The sequence below is a fragment of the Microtus oregoni genome, unplaced genomic scaffold (assembly GCF_018167655.1).
Source record: "Microtus oregoni isolate MIOR12 unplaced genomic scaffold, Mior012 000002F_ref0000024, whole genome shotgun sequence".
Lineage (NCBI taxonomy): Eukaryota > Metazoa > Chordata > Mammalia > Rodentia > Cricetidae > Microtus > Microtus oregoni.
In genome coordinates, this window is record NW_024543061.1 from 47144951 (window position 1) to 47164316 (window position 19366).

At 36.4% G+C, this 19366-nt stretch overlaps 1 protein-coding gene across 6 annotated transcripts in view; it reads left to right on the forward strand.

Moving 5' to 3' along the window:
• The window catches only part of Cntn4 (contactin 4), a 995812-nt gene that overhangs the window by 408413 nt on the left and 568033 nt on the right, over positions 1–19366 (forward strand). Inside the window, exon 1 of one of the 6 annotated variants that reach the window (XM_041635223.1) lies at positions 14107–14295. The exons of the other annotated variants lie outside the window; for them this stretch is intronic. The gene's annotated coding sequence lies outside the window, so the exon portion shown is untranslated. Of the gene's footprint in view, positions 1–14106; positions 14296–19366 lie in introns of those variants that run through there. 6 annotated transcript variants of the gene reach the window in all.

A 19366-nucleotide genomic window follows, 5' to 3' on the forward strand; every position in this document is an offset into this window, starting at 1 on the left:
AAAAAACTTGTTTGGGCAGATTTATGTGACTCTATTTCTGGATATTCCACATGGAACCATTTATCTAGTTTCTGTCTCGCTGCCAATACCACACTCTCATGATTAATGTAGGTATATGGTTAAATCTTATTATTGAGAAAAGCATTTCTTTATGCATTATTCTTTTGTGTCAATGGTGTGTTAGCTGTGGTATTTGAAGTTCTACATACATTATAAAATTTTAAAATATACTATTTATTGTCAAATCATAATAATATTAATTAACTTACTATCACACATATATACACTTATGTAATATACACTGATTATGTTTACTCAAAACTTTTGGGGTAGCTAATGGGAATTTTATTGAGGCTATAGACTCATTGGAAAAATGTTGCATATTTATATACTGTATCTTTAAACATAAAAACACATATAACTTTCATTGATCTTTCTTTTATTGATTGTTTTTATTGAGCTATATATTTTTCTCTACTCCCCACCCTTCCTCTCTCTTACCCTTCTACCCTCTCCCATGGTCCCCATGCTCCAAATTTACTCAGGAGATCTCATCTTTTTCTACTTCCCTTGTACATTAGATTGATGTATGTCTCTCTTATGGTCCTCTTTGTTGTCTACATTCTCTGGAATTGTGAATTGTAGGCTAATCTTTCTTTGCCTTGATGTCTAAAAGACACTTATGTGTGAATATATATGATATTTTTTTCTGGGTCTGGGTTACCTCACTCAATATGATGTTTTCTAGATCGATCCATTTGCCTGCAAATTTCAAGATGTCATCATTTTTTTCTGCTGTATAGTACTCCATTGTGTAAATATACCACATTTCACTTATCCATTCTTATGCTAATGGACAGTTAGATTATTTACAGGTTCTGGTTATGACAAAAAAAATGCTTCTTTGAACATAGTTGAGCACATTTCCTTGTGGTATGATTGAATATCCTTTGTGTATATACCCAAAAGTGGTATTCCTGGGTCTTGCAGAAGGTTGTTCCCTATTTTTCTGAGAAATCACTATACTGATTTCTAAATCTGATGTACTAGTTTGTACTTTCACCAGCAACTGAGCAGTGTTCCCTTTACCCACATCCTCTTCAACATAAGTTGTCATCAGTGTTTTTGATCTTGCCCATTCTCACAAGTGTGAAATGGAATCTCAGAGTTGTTTCTATTTGCATTTCTCTGATGGCTAAGGATGTTGAACATTTCCTTAAATGTCTTTCAGACATTTTAGATTCATCTGTTGGGATTTCTTTGTTTAGGTCTGTCCCCCCATTTTTTATTGCCTGATTTGTTCTTTTGATGACCAATTTCTTGAGGTCTCTGTATACTTTGAAGATCAGTCCTCTGTCTAATGTGGGGTTGGTGAAGATCTCTTCCCCATTCTGTAAGCTGTCGATTTGTCTTGTTGACCATGTCCTTTGTTTTACAAAAGCCTCTCAATTTTAGGAGGTCCCATTTATAATAAATATACATATTAAAGAAAAAATAGTAAGAACTTCAAAGGAAAATGCCAAGTAACATATAAAAGCAAACCTATCAGAATTACATCTGACTTCTCAATGGAAACAGGAAAGCCAGAAGGTCCTGGTCAAGTGTTATGCTAAGAGACCACAGATGCCAGCCCAGACTAATATATCTTGCAAAACTTTCAATTACCATTGATTGAAAAAAACAAGATATTCCATGACAGAACCAGATTTAAACAATACCTAGCCACAAAACCAGCACTACACAAAGTACTGGAAGGAAAATTTCAACCCAAAAAGTTAGCTACATCTACAAAAATACAAACAATAGATGATCTCACAGCAGCAAATCTGAAAGAAGGAAAAAACACATACAGTGACATCACCAACAACAAAAACTAAAATAACAGGAACTAGCAATCACTGTTCATTAATATGCCCTAATATAGACGTACTTAATTCACCTATAATAAGACACAGGCTAAACAGAGTATATATGAAAACAGAATCCAACTTTCTACTGCATACAAGAAACACATCTCAACCCCAAAGACAGACATCACCTCAGAGTAAAAGGTTTGAAAAATTATCCAAGCAAATAGACCTATGAAACAAGATGGTGTAGTTATCCTAATATCTGACAAAAATAAACATCAAACTAAAATCAATCAAAAGTGACAAAGAAGAGCATTTCATATTAGTCACAGGAAAAATTCACCAAGAGGTAATCTCAACACTGAACATCTATGCCCCCAGTACAAGAGCACTCTCATATGTAACAAAAACACTTCTAAAGCTTAAACCATTTTGATACTTTTTAAATTTCAATTTCAACAGATTTTATACATGTTTTACTGAAGTTCACACACAAGGATCTCAGTTCATTTACAGTGCTTGTAAATCGTATTATTGAATATATATTTTTGTTCCTGATGTCTGATCTTAGTGAATGCTAATATGGTTGATTCTTGTGTATTGACTTTCCACGACAGAGTGTTACAGAGGTTATAACATTTACTCCTCTGGACTTTTACAGTCTTATATTATATAGTACAATGGAGAGCCCTTGTCTAGTTTAATCTGGGTTCAATTCCTCACACTACCAAAAAGAAAAGAACAGGTGTATACATCCTTTCTTCTGTGGTATTGTTCCCAGTTTACATCTTCCTCTCTCTTTTCATCTGAGGTCCATGAATATCTTGAGTCTATTATTATATAACAACCTGGTTTTGTCCATAAAAATACATATTAAACATTCCTGCTTTTTTTTGCCAGTGATTACCAAAGCTTTTCAACATACCACAACTAGTTAAAAAACAAGGACTGTTGGGTGCTCAACCCCATATGATACATGCCCAATGAATGTCTGTTCAAGAATCTCAGGGAAAGGATCATGCAAGCGAGGTAGAAAAGATAGAGACATAGGACTAGGGTGCCTGTTGCTAGGTAGTATCTTCTGGGAAAACAAGGGAAAATGCACCCATAAAATCGCTGCAATATATTTACCTAAACAAGACCTGCATAACAACATTGGTTGTCATGTCAACTTGAATAGAGAATAGTCTACCTTACCCCTCCCCTACTTAAAGATCTGGAGATGGTTGATGAGTTCTGAGAGAGGGAGAACTATTTTCCTTCAGGAATGAGTTTCTACATAGGATGTCCAGTCCCAGGTGGTCAGGCCTGAACACATGTACTCAGGAGCAAGGCCAAATAGACTCAGAAGGTTGTATATACAAATATAAAGAAGGAGGAGTGGGAATGGTGTAAATAAAGTGCTTATGTGTATAGCACTCAAAGAAATGATTTTTTTTAAAAAAAGAAAAACCTACATTCTCAGATATAGAATTCTTGTTGAATAGATACTGAACATTCTTATTCATTCCTGTATGTGTGTTCAGTCAGATATTATCCACATGTGTATTATTTTAGCTTAACATTTTGTCTTCTGAAATTTCTTTAGTAAATTTTTAAAACCTTTTATTCCCTCATTGCTCACAAGCAGAAAGTAACCTTGCTATTTATCTTTCATTGGAATTTTCTTAATATTTTATATTGGGGGATAATTTATGCATAGTTGATAAAGGAAAAGTGAGCGTATAGCATAACAAGTCTGGACAGGTGTATAACTTCCCAAGTTTGCTTTATACCTGTCAAAATATCACTTTCCTACCTGCATAAAATTCCCTAATACCAGGCTTTATATAATCTACTATTTTTCCTCAAACTAAAATTGCATTCTGTCTTTTATTTCTATATTGATGTAAGTATCTATTTTATTCTAGCTATCAAATTGCTCTATTTTTTTCAGTACTTTTGACACCAATTAATGATTGCAATTTTGGATGTCTCCCCATTATACATTTCCTTGTGTGATGCATTCTTAGAAGATTTGATGTTGACTGTGGGAGACTTTTGTGCTCATGATAGTAGATAAATTTCAGTACAAAAAGTCTAAATTCATATCTGTTAAATCTCAAATGTGTTTATAGGATTTTTATAGTTTTACCTCTCCCTAGTGATATTACTGGACCAGAACTAAGAATTGTAAATTTAGTCTTTATACCTAGGCAGGTTAAAGTTAATAGGTAATATTTTATGTATTATTGCTTATTGATGATATAACAAATGACCACTAACTTTAGATCTTAAACACCAAAAATGTTATACTATTATTATTTCTAATCTTACTTTTTTAAAGGCAAGGGATCTAAAATAAATTTGGAGGTATTCATTTCTTCTAGACACTGGTTCTCAGAAGTTGACCACCTTTTAATAACAATGAGTATTTCTTTTATTGGAGGTTCTTCTGCTACACTAAAGCCAGTAGTATGGCTTGCCTCTTTGCCCTTTTCCTCTCTTCTCTTTCCTTTTCTTCTTCTCCCATTGTTGAATGTCTTTCTTTAATCTCCTCAACAATCTTTGTGAATACCTTAGACCCATTCATACATCTAAAAAAACATCAATGTGTTGAAAACTTTACACAGACCACATTAACAAAGAACTTTTCACCATTTATGGTTATATATTAATAACTTTGGAAAAGGTGCCTTGAACGTTGAATTGAGTAAACCTCTCAGGTCTCATCTATGAATTTTAGACATAGCACAGTTTAATACTTAGGTATGAAAATAAAGTTTTCTGTTGTCCAATCTCTTACATGATAGGGGGCTTGATGTTTTCTGTACTGTCTTTCATGTAATGAACACATGTTGTTTGTTTTTTTTTAGTGCTCAGCAGTGATTTCCTCCACAACTCCAGAAAGTGAATTCATATGACATTAAACAAAAAACACTGCATCTCAGGCAGCCACCCAAGCTCATGTCCACCTGCACTCCACCATCATCATAATTTTCTTATACTCTCGCGGTTGGTTTCCTTTCAAAATCAGCACGTTTGCACATGTGCATGAATACGATTTTGATATAGTTCTTTGTTTCTTTGAATTAGTATGTTGGTGACTATGAAACAATAAAACTGGCCAGTCATTTTCCTGGAAGTTTGCCTTCATGTTGCATATGACAATTAGGCTTCCTAGCTAATTGAATTAACTTATCTGAGCACAGATGGCTCGTGAATTGTTGGAGTAAGCTTAACATACAGTACCCTAACCCTGGTGAACCACTCTTTTACAAATCTTAGCTCTCTAAACAACTATTGGGCATAACTTCTGAGATAGTTGATATTGCACAAAAATGTCACTATGCATCTATCTACCTTCAGCAGGTCTTGATGTTATGGCGGAATACAGGCAGAAACAGGTAATTACAGTGTAGTTTATCTAAGCATCTTGGGAATTCAAAGGCTAAATCAGTGAGTTAATCTGCAATAGTAGAGGGAGTTGCGAGGGAGGAAATAGAATGGGTTTGGAATTGCCTCATCTTAAAGTAGCCTTATTGGATTCATGAATGGATTATATATAGGGAGGCCTAAAATGAGCCTTTACATGACATAGTAAGACTTAATGGCACATGGCTACTCACTGTGTAACTCACTCTACTTTTCCATGTGTTTGAAATATTTTAAACAAACATTGGGAAACGACTTGTATTCATCTCTTTTACAACCATCATTCATTGAGTGCTTAGTATGCAAGGCATGCTTAAGAGCTTTACATTATTTATCTCGTATAATTCTCATATCATCTGTTCAAGATAGGTGATGCCATTATAGCCATTTTCTCAAAAGTCAAGCACAGGGGAGTAGTATAATTACTCAAGTTTGCCCAGCAAGTAGGTAATTTAGGATACAGGACTGCTTTACTGCATCATTTTCACTCCGTACCTTTTCTATTAGAGATACTTCTAAAATGCTGACAGGATGAACTTCATGAAAGGTGGGAGGGGAGACCACAGGCAAAGGGGATACCGAATTTCATGGATATTCAAAGTAACAAAAAGGAAAAAACCATTCTCATACACAAGTGAAAAGTAAAGTACATATCTGTGAAAGAGTGTCATTGTCAAGAGAAGTCATTTAAGAATGGACTTTGCGAGCCGGGAGGTGGTGGCGCACGCCTTTAATCCCAGCACTCGGGAGGCAGAGGCAGGTGGATCTCTGTGAGTTCGAGACCAGCCTGGTCTACAAGAGCTAGTTCCAGGACAGGCTCCAAAACCACAGAGAAACCCTGTCTCGAAAACCAAAAAAAAAAAAAAAAAAAGAATGGACTTTGCGTAAATTGGTAGTGTTAGTAATTTACATAGTAATTACTATGTAATTAATAGGCTCCTTTGAAGGGTATTAGAAGGGAGGATGTTATTTGTTGATTTCTATTTTGAAACAAGTACCCTGGGATTATGATTGAGAATAGATTCCAACAATATTTTTCATTTCTTATTCATTCACAGGTGAAATATCCTACAACAAAACACAATGGTTTAAAGAGCAATAAATGGTACACATTAAAATGCTGGCAATGAACATTTTGGCTTCTTCATATAGAATGCCTTCTGCAAAAGCTGAAAGTGACTCTAATTTTATAAGGGGTATTTTAAGAATTAATAGCTACATAGAGGGATGTCTAATTATTGAATCTAAAGCACTGAAGGGAAGGCAACACTCGTGGTTTGTCCTATGCATTGTCCCCTTTCTTTCAATAACAAGTAACATTTGTGTCTTTCTCTCATCCTTTCTGGTTCACATTATTTTTTATAAATAACTTCATAAAAATGTTGGCCTCTGAGTCTGAGAATAAGTCAGGAATGTTCATTGTCACTACTGTCATATTTTCTACGAGTGAGCAATGACTGCTTGGGAGCCTCTCAAAGAAAAACTTGAGAGATGATTAATTATGTTTAATATTGAGGCAGACTAAGAATACTCAGTTTTTTGTGTGCAACTTAATAAAATAAATTTATTTTTTGTGGTGGCACACACCTTTAATTCTAGCGCTCGGGAGACAGGAGCATACCTTTTTCTGTGAATTTAAGAAAGACTGATCTACATGGTAAGGTCCAGACCAGCCCGGGCTACAATAAACTCTCTCTATAAAAAGTGAATTTAGTAAAGCTATGTCAATATGCAGTATAACTGTTCCATAAAAGATAATTAAAATATACTTATGTGCTTTAAAATATTCTTTATTCCCACCAGTTTAGTGATTACTTACAAAAGTAAATTCAAAAAAAAAAAAATAAATAAAAAAAATAAAAAAAAACAAAAAAAAAATAAAAAAAAAAAAAAAAAAGTAAATTCAAACTTTACATATGTAACAAGAATATCTAGTAATCAAACTTAATATCTCCAACAGTAGGACAAATGTATAGTCCCCACCTCTTACCTCAATGGACTACAGACAACACACCATTTATACATAGTGCAATTGGCCAAAATCTTGAATAATCATTCATCCATAATGCAATTGCCATTTATTGTTAATTATGAAGATTAAATTAAAAATTGGGTGTAAGCCTATAAAAATAATTGACATTTTTTTAATCATTAGTTTCATAAGGAAAACAAAAGTAGTGAGACTCTCCTCTATAATAGGAATGTAAGACCATGAAAAACCCATTCCATGGTCCTTAATTGGATCGTAGATCAGAGAAACAAACAAAAAAAATGCATCCAGGCAGAAAATACAGTCAGTACTGCTTCAGTTTGAAACATATGAGTGTGGCCTGTACAGTCAAGTGTAAGTGTGTGTCAGTGTTTAGTTTCTTGGCTTTGGTAATTGGATCATAGTTTTATGGATGACTATTGCTTCTTTGAAGAAAAGTATTTGGATCCTTGGCAACCCTATGTAAAATTTAATGATAACTACTGAATATTCTGAAATGATTATTTTTAAAAAAAATGCATGCTGTAGCAAAGGGGAAATAGTGAGAGATATAATGAATGGGAAATTAATATGAAAGTTGGTAATATTTTATATCTTTAGATCAACATTGCCTAAGAATGCTAAGATTAATATGTTTGCTTAATTTCTTTCAGTGTGTTTTGAATTTGCAAATTATTTTAAAGTCGAAAAGGCCTAGATAAACATATCATTTAGCACAAGATTGATTGATTGTATATTTTAAAATGATACGAAATTATTTAGCTCTACCATGTCAGGTATGTGAATTTCACATTCCTGGAATAAAAGAGGACTCTGTGGTTGACACTTGCCTGCCATTTCAGTATAGCATGCAGATAAAAGATGGGAAAAAAAGGTAGAAATGCAGGCAGAAGTTTCGCAGGAATATATTTGAGACTTTCTACTTGGAGAGACCTGACATCTGGTTTAATGTGTAATTTACCGTGTGTTCTAAATTCAAGCCTTTTCTTTTGTTTTTTTGGAAATGAAATGAAGGGAACAAATACATTAATCCATTTCACAAAGCAAGCAGAAAAAGAAAAGTGTGTGTCTTATTCTTATTTCTGCACACTGTGTGTGCAGCAATATGTTAAGCCATTCTAATCACCACTCTTTCTGCTCTAACCCTGCAGTGACCGTAAGCACAGAACTCTGTGAATTCAGCTCTGTTCTTGCCAATCTTCATCGTGGGGCATCTGCTTTGTCATCTTATTCTGTCTCCATCAGTCTAATGGCAGACAGTTCTTCTTAAAAACAGCAGTTAGCTAAGGCTGCTCTCATATAAAAGACCGAACAAGGCTTTTTTTTTTTTTTGTAGTTATAGAAGGGTTGCCAAGGAGCAAAATGAAAACCCCTGCCATGTACCTAACACCTAAGCTCTCTGGAGCTGACCAAAGATCCCAGGCACAGATCGGAGGCACCACATTAGGGAAACAGCTGATTATAAATAATAAAGACTTCAGTGGATGATGAGAAATGCAGTTATCCTTTTCTGAGCCAGACAGGATGATGGAAGCGATACAACAGCAGTGCATAATGTCTGTAAGGGAAGCAGATGCTGAGAGGTTCATTTCATACCTTGATAATTTAAATCAGCAATGAATTCAGTAGGTGCTCAATAAATATTTCTTGACTCAGTAAACAAAGGGAGTGGAAAACTGATTTTCTAACAAAAATTAGTGAAACACGGTGTGTTTATACCACATATCAACTCTGTCTTCAAATTGTAGCTATTTTAGAAGATGAGAATTCTGAGAAGAGAGCTTAGAAAATGATGCTCATCTATTTAGAGATAAGGGCAGAGACAGAAAGAACATACATAAATGGAATTCAATTTGCCTATGAGTCGTGTCTAGTGGTAGGAGGTGGGAAGAAGAGGGCAATAGAAACTGGTGTGACATTAAGATATGTTTTTTAATGTTAATCATCTCTCCCCTTGAAACCTATTACTGTCAAATATTTACCCTACAATGTAACAGCAATGTCCATATCAAACTCGCAGTGCTAGTAATGGGCTACCTCTTTTGGAACTGTTAACCATTGAGGTCCCATTGACTCCCAAACATTATAGGTTATTGCCAGTATTCTTGCTTGCCCTCCAGAACTTTGATATTAAAAAGACACCATGCTCAAGTTGTAGAATATGAAATTTTTCGTGAGTAGATACCAAGAAGCCCCATCCTTACTGTCTAGTATTCATGATGCCCAAAGATACACTGTACATCAGTGAAGAAAAAAAAAAGAAATCATGTATCTTACCCAGATGTGAACCCTGGAAGCTACAATAATGTCTGGCCAGGCAAGGTAAGTCCACTAGTAAAAACAGTGGCATAAATGTTGTAGGAATAACCAACCAGTTTCTAATCAGACTTAGGGCCCACTCGCATTCCATAAAAGGGATTGATGTCAGGGTAAAATACGTATGGCTATACAGGTCATAGGTCCTAAGGCAGAATCTACCACTGTTATTCAGCTAAATGGGTATGAAAATAATTTCTAATGACATTCAGACTAATTTTTACATCTCTCAAATATCATCAGAGATCCGCAAATGGATCTGGTCAAAATGCAAGGAATAAGAGTCTACAGAATGATCAGCCAAAAATTGAAGCCCCCTCCTAGCATGGCTCAAGGATCATTGAAGAAAATAGACCAGGTATATTATAAGAGACAGAGGCAGTGGATAACTACAAGGAAAATGTGTTTTGTGACATAATAGGGCAGTTGCATATATGAAGTAATATTGGCTACAACAGCATGCATTAGATGTGTTTAAGTTCAAGCCAAACAAAATCCCAGTATGAAGGATGGAGGTGGGCATGAGTCTCACCCCTAGGTGAGAAGCTGTTGGGAAAGAGAGAATCAGTTTTCTTTATGATTGTAACCTCTGGAAGGTTATCTACAGTCTAGTAGATGATCATACATCCAAGAGTATATGGGAGACACAAGTTGGACTCAATTGGTTTAAAAAAAACACGAGACTACAAACTTCAGGTGGATAGGGAAGTGAGGTTGAATCTAGAAGGATATGAAAGAGGGAGTGAATATGAACTATTACCCATAAATACTGAGGAATATAGCACCTGTAAAGTTGTAGGCTAGTTTAGAGTTATTTTGACATTTTTACATGTATTGTTTTCTCCAGAGAATTTTAATTTTCTGAACCTGTTTCCTTTCGGATACTGTTGCAGAAATCTGATGAGCTTTTAGAATTGAACATGACCAGAGACTTCCTTATGTAGACCCATACACTTAACCCATGTCTTGTTTATATATTTATTGGTCTCATTATTGCTGTTTAGAAAAAGAAAGTTTAGTTATTGCTGCATAGATTGTCATTCCAGTGGGTGTCATGGGCAGCAATTTTTGAATGATCCCCTTCTTCTGAAATTCCATTCCCAGCTGGAGAAATGTCACATTGTCTCAGCTTTTGACTCTGACTTTTAGTGACAGAAATGAAGAAGAGAAAAATACATCCCTTTTATTCAAGATGCAATGAGCAATTGTATGCACATCTGGTGACTTCTGCTGAAGACTCCAAAGCATTTAAAAATATTGATTAAGTCTCAACCTGTTGGGAAATTGTTGCCATAACTTTCTTTTTGTCCCTAGAATTGCTGAAGCTCAGAGCTTTATTTAACTTGCTGAATCTTGTATTATGGCCAGAAAAAGACCTCAGGAGCCCCGTTCCCCAGGTTCTTATTAGCCTTGACAAGTGTTGTTTAAATTGCAGGCTCTTCAAGAAAAGCAGCATTATGCAATTTCAGTGCAAAGATGCGCGCGCGCACACACACACACACACACACACTCACATACACATCCATGTGTATATTTTGAAATAGATTCTGGAGTTATATATTGTTTTACTTCTGCAAAAGTAATTATTTTAGTTACTGTTTCAATTTTTCTATGTCCCTCGTTGATATATTTATTTTGACATTAGTCTGTTTAACCTGAAACCAAAGAGTGTTCCTGGTTTAGGCTTTTATTCTAAACCACTTTGTACTTTAAGTGGTATGTCTCAAGGGAGAGATGTATAAACAATTCATGGTAGTTGGAAATTTTCTGTTAGATTATCACCTGCCATTAAAAACAAGTGCAAAGCATGGGATGCTGCAGTGAATGTATCACATACCATAATCAAAGATGAATCAAAGTAATTACCAGCCAAGCTGAGAGTGAATGGAACCCAAAACCAATTAAGCTATTTATTTCTACTGTACCACTGAACAAACACTTTAGTGTTTTAATTTGCTCCTCTTTTCATCTGCTCCAGGAATATGTTTGCTAATATGAACAAGGGAAGCACAATTGCTATTTAATTAACCTATTTTGTCAGCACCTCACATGAGCTGCGCAAGTAGATGTGCTAAAGTCTCAACAATGATGATCCTGATAAAAATAACAAATGTGAAATTTGTACCAGTCATTTGTACAATATTCGCCAAATTGCGACAGCCAAAGAATAAACAAAGTAGGTTGACTTACAGAAATTGACTTTGAAATACTTGCAAATACATGTTGAACCAATATGAAGTAATGAAGTTTAGGAAAATATTAGCAGAGTTTAATTGCGGCCTCATTGTTCCTGACACAGTGCTCTGTTAACTAGGAGCCAACATCAGGCTCTCAGGGCTAGAGTTGATGAGGATGCTGGAGTGTCTTGGAGCACACATCTTTTGTGAGCCAGGAATCAGATAGGAGCGCTGCTCCTCCACTTTTTAACAGTCATCACAGTTGCTGCATTGTCACCTGTTGTCTGTTGTCGACACCAAAGCCCTAAGGCAGATTTGTTTAAGGTGAATTTGAGCGTGAGTATTTCCCGCGGGAGATGAACTAATACTGAAGACAGCCACTGTTCTACTTTTAATTAATATTAGAAGAGAAACTGGAACAATCCAAGTGAAATCTCAGGTTTCTGGTGTAACTCAGTGGGTAGGGCTTCCAACCCAGATCTGATCCTCAAGACCAGGAGAAAAAGAACAAAAGCCTCCTAACGTTATACATAGCAGGACTCTACCTACAAAGCAGAGTTCTAGTCATGAACCCAATGAAGGGAAACTTTGGGCCTTCACCTGGATATCTTACTCTTGAGCAGACATTGTTAGGTATAGCCATTTTCCTCACAGCCTGACTTTTGTTTGTCTTTTCACACAATCAGCAAGCTTTCAGTGTTTTAAGTCCTCTACAGTGTAGTTTAGCAGACACTGGTCCCTGGACCCCTGTAGTAATAGAGGTAATCACTTTCAAATTTGGGGCAATCAAAACTTCATTTTGGTAGCCTAGACTAGCACTGAACTGATCCTAATCCAGCCTCCAAAACGTTGTGCTACCATCTTTCACTGAGAGACTCACTTTCCAGTTCATAGAACACTGTTAGAACGCTGTATCTGGAAGTCCTCAGAGGCCTGGACCAATGTCTTTTCCCATGTAGGGAGATGTGCTCTGTACATGTGTCATTCTGAAAGGATGAACACATTTGATCTGAAATCCAGCTTGATTTCCTGCTCGGGTTCATTGTGAGAGGAACTGTGCTGTAAGGAAACCAAAGTGCAGAAAGGAAGAGACATATTGTAGATCACGTGTGTCTTCCCAGGAAAATGAAAAGCTTAATTCAAATGTGTGCCTTTCTAAATGTTTTCCCTTCTCTCAGGAGCTCTTTAACTACAGGTACTTTGCATGTGGTGGGACGTGAATCATGCAGGCACATTAGTCTTTTAAAAAGTGGCACATATTTTCAAAAAGAATACCTACATCCCAAAAACAAAGTTTGGTCAAATTCAGATAAATGGCCTCAAGAGCTAGAAAGTAGTCTACACAGACATTATCAAGAGCGGCAGGAAAACAGACCACAAATCACAATCCCAGAGAACCTAGACAATAGTGAGGAACCTAAGAGAGACATACATAGATCTAATCTACATGGGAAGTAGAAAAATACAAGATCTCCTGAGTAAATTGGGAGCATGGGCCTCTTGGGAGAGGACTGAAAGGGAGGGGAGAAGCAGGGAGGGGAGCAGAGAAAAATGTAGAGCTCAATAAAAATCAATTTAAAAATGGTGGCAGAATTTTGGTAATCTATAGAATTTTGTCTCATTTAAAATACTCACATACAGATTCTAAAATCACCCTCTTGCCAAAGCAAGTCAATCCATAAGCTTCTATCTTGGAATCCTTGGGTTTGTTTTATCATGCAGATGAATTGAAACAGAATCCATTTATTTAAATTCCCCTTTTAGATTCCTTATGATTACAAGATGCCTACAGGACTCTCTGTTTGAAAATCCTGCTTTTTAATCACCAGAGACGCACATTTTTAGGTTTGGAAAAACCAAGCATTGGGAAGGGATTTAAACAAAACTGTCTTCCCATGGACTAAACTTGAAAAGAATACGCACAAATACATTGCATCAAATCTGTAGGGAAAATAATACTGCAGCCTGGGAGATGCTGGGAAACCGGAACAGACAAACCAAATCATCGTAGGGCAAACCCACCATATGTACCGAACAACCAGTGCAATTATATTGTGCAGTTGAGGAATTACATAAATTGCCCACTGGGAAGGAAGCCTTAATCTCCACCCTCCCCGCAAATCTACAGACAGCTGTGCTCTGTCTCTGTGTCTTTCTGAAAGGTTGAACACATTTGATCTGAGAAGCAACCTGATATCCTAATCAGGTTGATATGAGAGACCAGCTATAGATGTATGCGATTCTCCCGGTGTGCATCTTTGATTCGTGCGCTAATTACGTCGATCCTTTGGGGAGCACAACCACGGAGCTGGGTTCTCCTTGATTAATGCTGGCAGAGAGCCACGCAGCGCGCGCAGCAGAGAGCGGCTCAGCAGCTCCAGTCCCAGCTGAGAATATGGTCCCATTATCTCCCAGCTGCCTAACCAATCCATAAGGGCCTGTTCTGCGTGGATGATCAGTTGTAGTGGGAGCAGGGACTCGCTGCAAGCTGAAATCCCTGATTTGCTGTACCATGTAAGACGAACTGGGACATTTTACTTTACAGTCTGTAAGTACCAGGTTCTCCCCCGAACCCTCTCCCTACAGCTCCATGTGAAGGCGACTTTGCAAGCCGCGTTCCATTTTCTGTTCCTTGCTCTTTTTTGAATGAAGCTGCTGAGACAGTGTTACTTGCTTAGCGCTTGCTGTTTCTGTCAAATCTCTTAGATAATTGATTCATACCAAGCAAATTTCGCTCTTTCCAGAATGCTTTTCTGGAAGTTAAAAGTAATTGACTTCATTTTTCATTTGGGAGTAAGGGTGTGTTATATATGCCTGTAGTGATCAGAGTATTTCTTTTAACTTATTCTTTAACCATGCAAGAAAGATTTAAGTCTAATATGTATGTGAAAAGATCCTTTTGCAAGCACATCTGTATTAGGGAAGCAAGTTTCTGTATTTCCAAACTTTAAAGTAGTTTGTTTTGCTCTCTCCTCTGCCACTAGGAAATGTACAAGCAGGAAAGTTTCGTGGTGTTTTTTAACTGTTGTTGATTATTTTGTAACAGTAGAAAGTGTTTAGAAACTTTGCCAAAGAGGTTGTAAAACTTTTGAGATATTTATGAATACAGACTATATAGTTTAATTTAGTACCTTTCATTAGCTGCTTTTTAAAGTACCATTTTAAAAGCTGGTGATATTTTTAAGCAAAAGAATACCATTTTTTTAAAAAAGCATAGGTCCATTTATTTTATTACATATTCTTGAATAAAATCTATCAAGTTAGTATCTGCTATTCACACAAAAATGAATTGATCATAGAATGTTTTTATAATTTAATATATTTAATAGTGCTTTTATGGTTTCTTTCAAATAAACATTGTCTTGGTGAAATTAAAGATTGTTATCATTGTGGGGAAGGATTTGTGGACTATGTTTATATATGAGTTTCTGTAACCTATCTAGATAAATAGGTAGATAAGTAGAAAGAAAGAAAGAAAGAAAGAAAGAAAAATAGATGATAGAAGAATAGATAGATAGATCACACTTTTATTGGATTAAAAGCAGAATAGATGAGCAAGGTAAAATTAATTTTAAGAAAAGCCACGAACCACTGGCACTCGGGTTAGTGATGGTATATACTAACATAGGTTTGAAGCCACTAGTAGACAAAACAGAACCATATTTTTTCATAGTGAGCCCAAGAATATGTAGAATATGATTTTCAGAGTAGAACTACAGCTTGCCAGAACAGGTAGTAAATCTCAAGGCAGAGGAGAAAGCGCCGTTTGTGAAGTATGAAGAAGTCTCATGGAATAGGTTCTCATCTGATTCAGTTGAGGAGAATGGGAGAGAGCAGACAGATAAAATAGATGTTTGTCTGCTTGTGTTAAGGTATTCTCAGTATTCGAGGGTTTGGAAGGGAGAAAAACCAACATCCCAGTAACGGGAGTGAATTTTCAGGAAAATGAAAGCACAAAAGAGTAGCCACAACAGCTCTCAACAGTGGCTATCTCAAGTCTGCCCTAGCTGAGAACTCTGGACCCTGAGGAGGTAACTTCCTTATGAAATAGATGCTGAAATCTGAAATCCTAGCAAGGTGTAGTTTAGGCTCATGTTTTCCCTTATAGAGGGAATAGCCTCAGACCAAAGCTGACTTTTGAGTGTGGCATTCAATTACATTTTTAAATAGTTGCTGCTCTTTATCTTGCTTATTTAAATTCATGGTCTTAGACAAGACTTGATCTCTTGTTAAGGGGATGGCAGGAACAGAAACAGGGTCAGTTAAGGTCCTGTGTTTCTGTTGTTCTTAAACAAATGTTTGATCTCTGAATGTCTACTTTAATTAAGGCTGTTTTTGGTTACTTTTCTTAGTCAGATTCCACCCCACCCCCCCACATACACACACCAATTCTCTCCTTTAACAGTAATTTTGCCTTCAAAATAATACTGTTCTCACATAGTCAAATATTATATTTTTCCTTCAAACATTAAGAAATTTAAAATAATGTATTTGGATGATATACATTTTATGGCCTATAGTCAGTCATAAATCTCAATGATGTTTATGCAAGATCTATCATGCTGTGGCTACTTACTTCTTTAGAAATGTTTGAGGTTATTTTTTGAATGTTGGGAAACTGTCTTATTGGTTGTGATTAATCTGTTTAAAAAAATGAGGGTGAGCTTGGTACTCTAGGACTGTTTTAGGACCTGCTGGCTCAACAGATGGGGGAATCTAGATGTGTATTACAAATACCTTTTAGAAGGTGATTTTAAAACCATGGTGATTTGATTGGTCTTCAAAATAAGTTTAAAGTTCTATAAAAGAGATGAACAGATGAGTCCTCACTTTATGTACAAAGGTAACATGACTCCGAATATGTTTGTATGCATGGAATCCATTCTGTTGTCTCAAAGACAATATTTACGCTACTGAAGTACACTATCTCCCCAACTCTTCAAACAAGGTAGTGTTGGACAAAGTAGAAGGACCCTGTGAGAGTAAGGATGTGCCAACAAAGTACGCTACATTTTTTTCTTTTTTCTTAGAGCTCTGGGCAACACCAACAACAGAAAAGAAAAGAAAAGAAAAGAAAAGAAAACAAAAAAAAAAACAAGTTCCTAACCCTCTGATCTTTGTTTGTAAGCAGGTCCTCTTTGCAGAAAGATTACACTATTACACTCTTCCCCCTCTTTAACAGATGGAACCACACACTTGGAGGTGAGGCATGAAATTCTAGGATAAGGCTTTTCAACAAGTAAAAACAAAATTAAAAGTGAGTGTGGTTGAAAGAAAAGCACAAAGAATTTAATAATCCTAATATTTCTGATGGCTACAATTTTTTTTTGTGTCTTGACTGGGTACTAACCAAGTATATACTGCACAGGTTGTCACTAGTGACATGGGAGTTTGAATTAATCTGCATTGATTTGCTGTGGAACTGCTTACAAACTTTTTTATCTCCCTGTCCCTCATTATACAGACATAGAGCGGTGTCATTTCTAAGGTGCTTTCTTAGTTAGAGATCCTATGACCTCAGGATGCCTCCTTCTGACCTCTCAGTCCATGAACACTCCAAACTACCTTGAAAATGGGGGGAATATTAATGTTTTCAAACTAAATGAGAGCCTAGTAATCCTCTTTCCTCTGCCTGCCAAGTGTGTGGATTATAGATATTTACTGCCATACGTGGCTTTTTCCTTTCCTTCATTTCTTGTCTCAGTAGACTCCACGTACGAAAAAGTGGCTGTCTGTCTCCACTTTACTTTCGGTTCCCTCATTTTGTTCTTTTTCCAGTAAGAATTGTTCAGGAGTCAAGATGTTAGGAAGAAGACTGTCATCACCTACTCCTTGCATAAGCTGTTTATTGGCATCCTTATTCTAGAGCAGTGGTTCTCACCCTTCCTAATGCTGTCACCCTTTAATATAGTTCCTCATGTTGTCCTGACTCCCCAGCCACAAAATTATTTTCATTACTACTTCATAACTATAACTTTGCTACTTTCATGAATCATTATGCAGATATCTGAGATGCAAGATATTGGATATGTGTAAGGGTCATTTGACACGCCCCTGAAAAGGGGTCATGTCCCACAGTCCTAGAAGAAAGTTTATCAGGGTAGCAAAATATGCTGGCATACTGCTCCGCTGTGCATTGTATCTCTCTCTCTCTCTCTCTCTCTCTCTCTCTCTCTCTCTCTCTGTATGTTTGTGTAAGTGTATGCATCTCTGTGTGTATTCATCTCTGTGTGTGTGTACGTATTATGTGTATGTGTGTATGACGTATGTGAGTGAGGGCATATTCATGCTATGGTGTTTATGTCAACATCAAAGCACAACTTCAGGTGTTGGCTCTAGTCTTTCAACTTGTTTTATGGTTGTGATTTTTGTCCCTTGCCACAGTGTTGCGTACACTATGCTAGCTGCTGATCTAGGGAATTCTGCTGTCACCACCTGTTCTCTTGCTGTAGTAGTACTGAGATTACAGATGTGTGCTACCTTCCTTTGCTTTATGTGGGCGTGGGGATTCATGCTCACGTCCTCATACTTGCATAGCATGGGGTTCATGTACTAAGCCATCTCATAACCCCATGTAGTGCATATATTCTTAGTCTTAGTTAGGCATGGGCAGAAAGATGCAAAAAGTTACAGTTGCATATAGATATCCAAGTAAAATTTGAAAATAAGAGTGTTATTCATCTTACATTCTTTTTAAAGATGCTCAAGCAAGATTCAGTTTTACGTATTGAACTAAATTTTCTCATTTTCAAACTTCTTAAAAATTTTCCCTGTGAAAATTCATTTCTATGAAGTTGGATGTTGAAGAGTTTTACTTTCGATAGAAGGAGGCAGAGGGCAATCAAAGAACTTTATTTTCCCTAGGAACTTGCTGTCTTGTCCTAATTTATGGAAGATAAGAAGAAGGTTCATGGCAACAAAGTCATATAAACAACTCTTGGGGGAATTTCCGTGAGTTAAATAAAAATACCTACCGTAGAGTTTGCTTGTGATCCATTCACTGCCATCGCAGAACTACATGTAGCAAAATATTCCTTTCGGTCACAGTGGATAGAGGAGGGAATTACAAAACCTCCCAGCCATGCTCCAGAAGCTTCTTGATGTGTCCAAACCAAATGATAAATAAATTTCAGGTGAGATAAAAACTTGGCTACAGATACTGAGATAAGTTAAGTCAATTCCGACTCTCCATTTGTAGATCAAGGACTGTAGCCTTTATGTTCTTATCACTATTAAATGAAATAAAATATGCACTGGCCATGCAGCTGAAATGACATAAATAATTACAGACTAATGCTGTGCTTAACTGTTGACAGTCTATGTTTTTATGTAATTATTTTTTAAATATCAAGTGTATCTAGGATGGATGCTAAATGACCATCTGAAGACAGTAATAGCTCAGAAGGGTAACTCTTCCTCCACATCAGAATTATGTTTTGATAACTTTCAAATATTAGTTGGAATAATCACTTTTATCTGTTTTTGCCATTAGTAAATCTCAGTGCATGCATTATGTAATTCTGGGGTTTGGATGTGACTGTCATCCCTTACTGTGGCTCTAGGCTGTGTTTCATGTCTCTATGTAGAGGATAAAATTAATTTTCCAAATCCCATAAAGC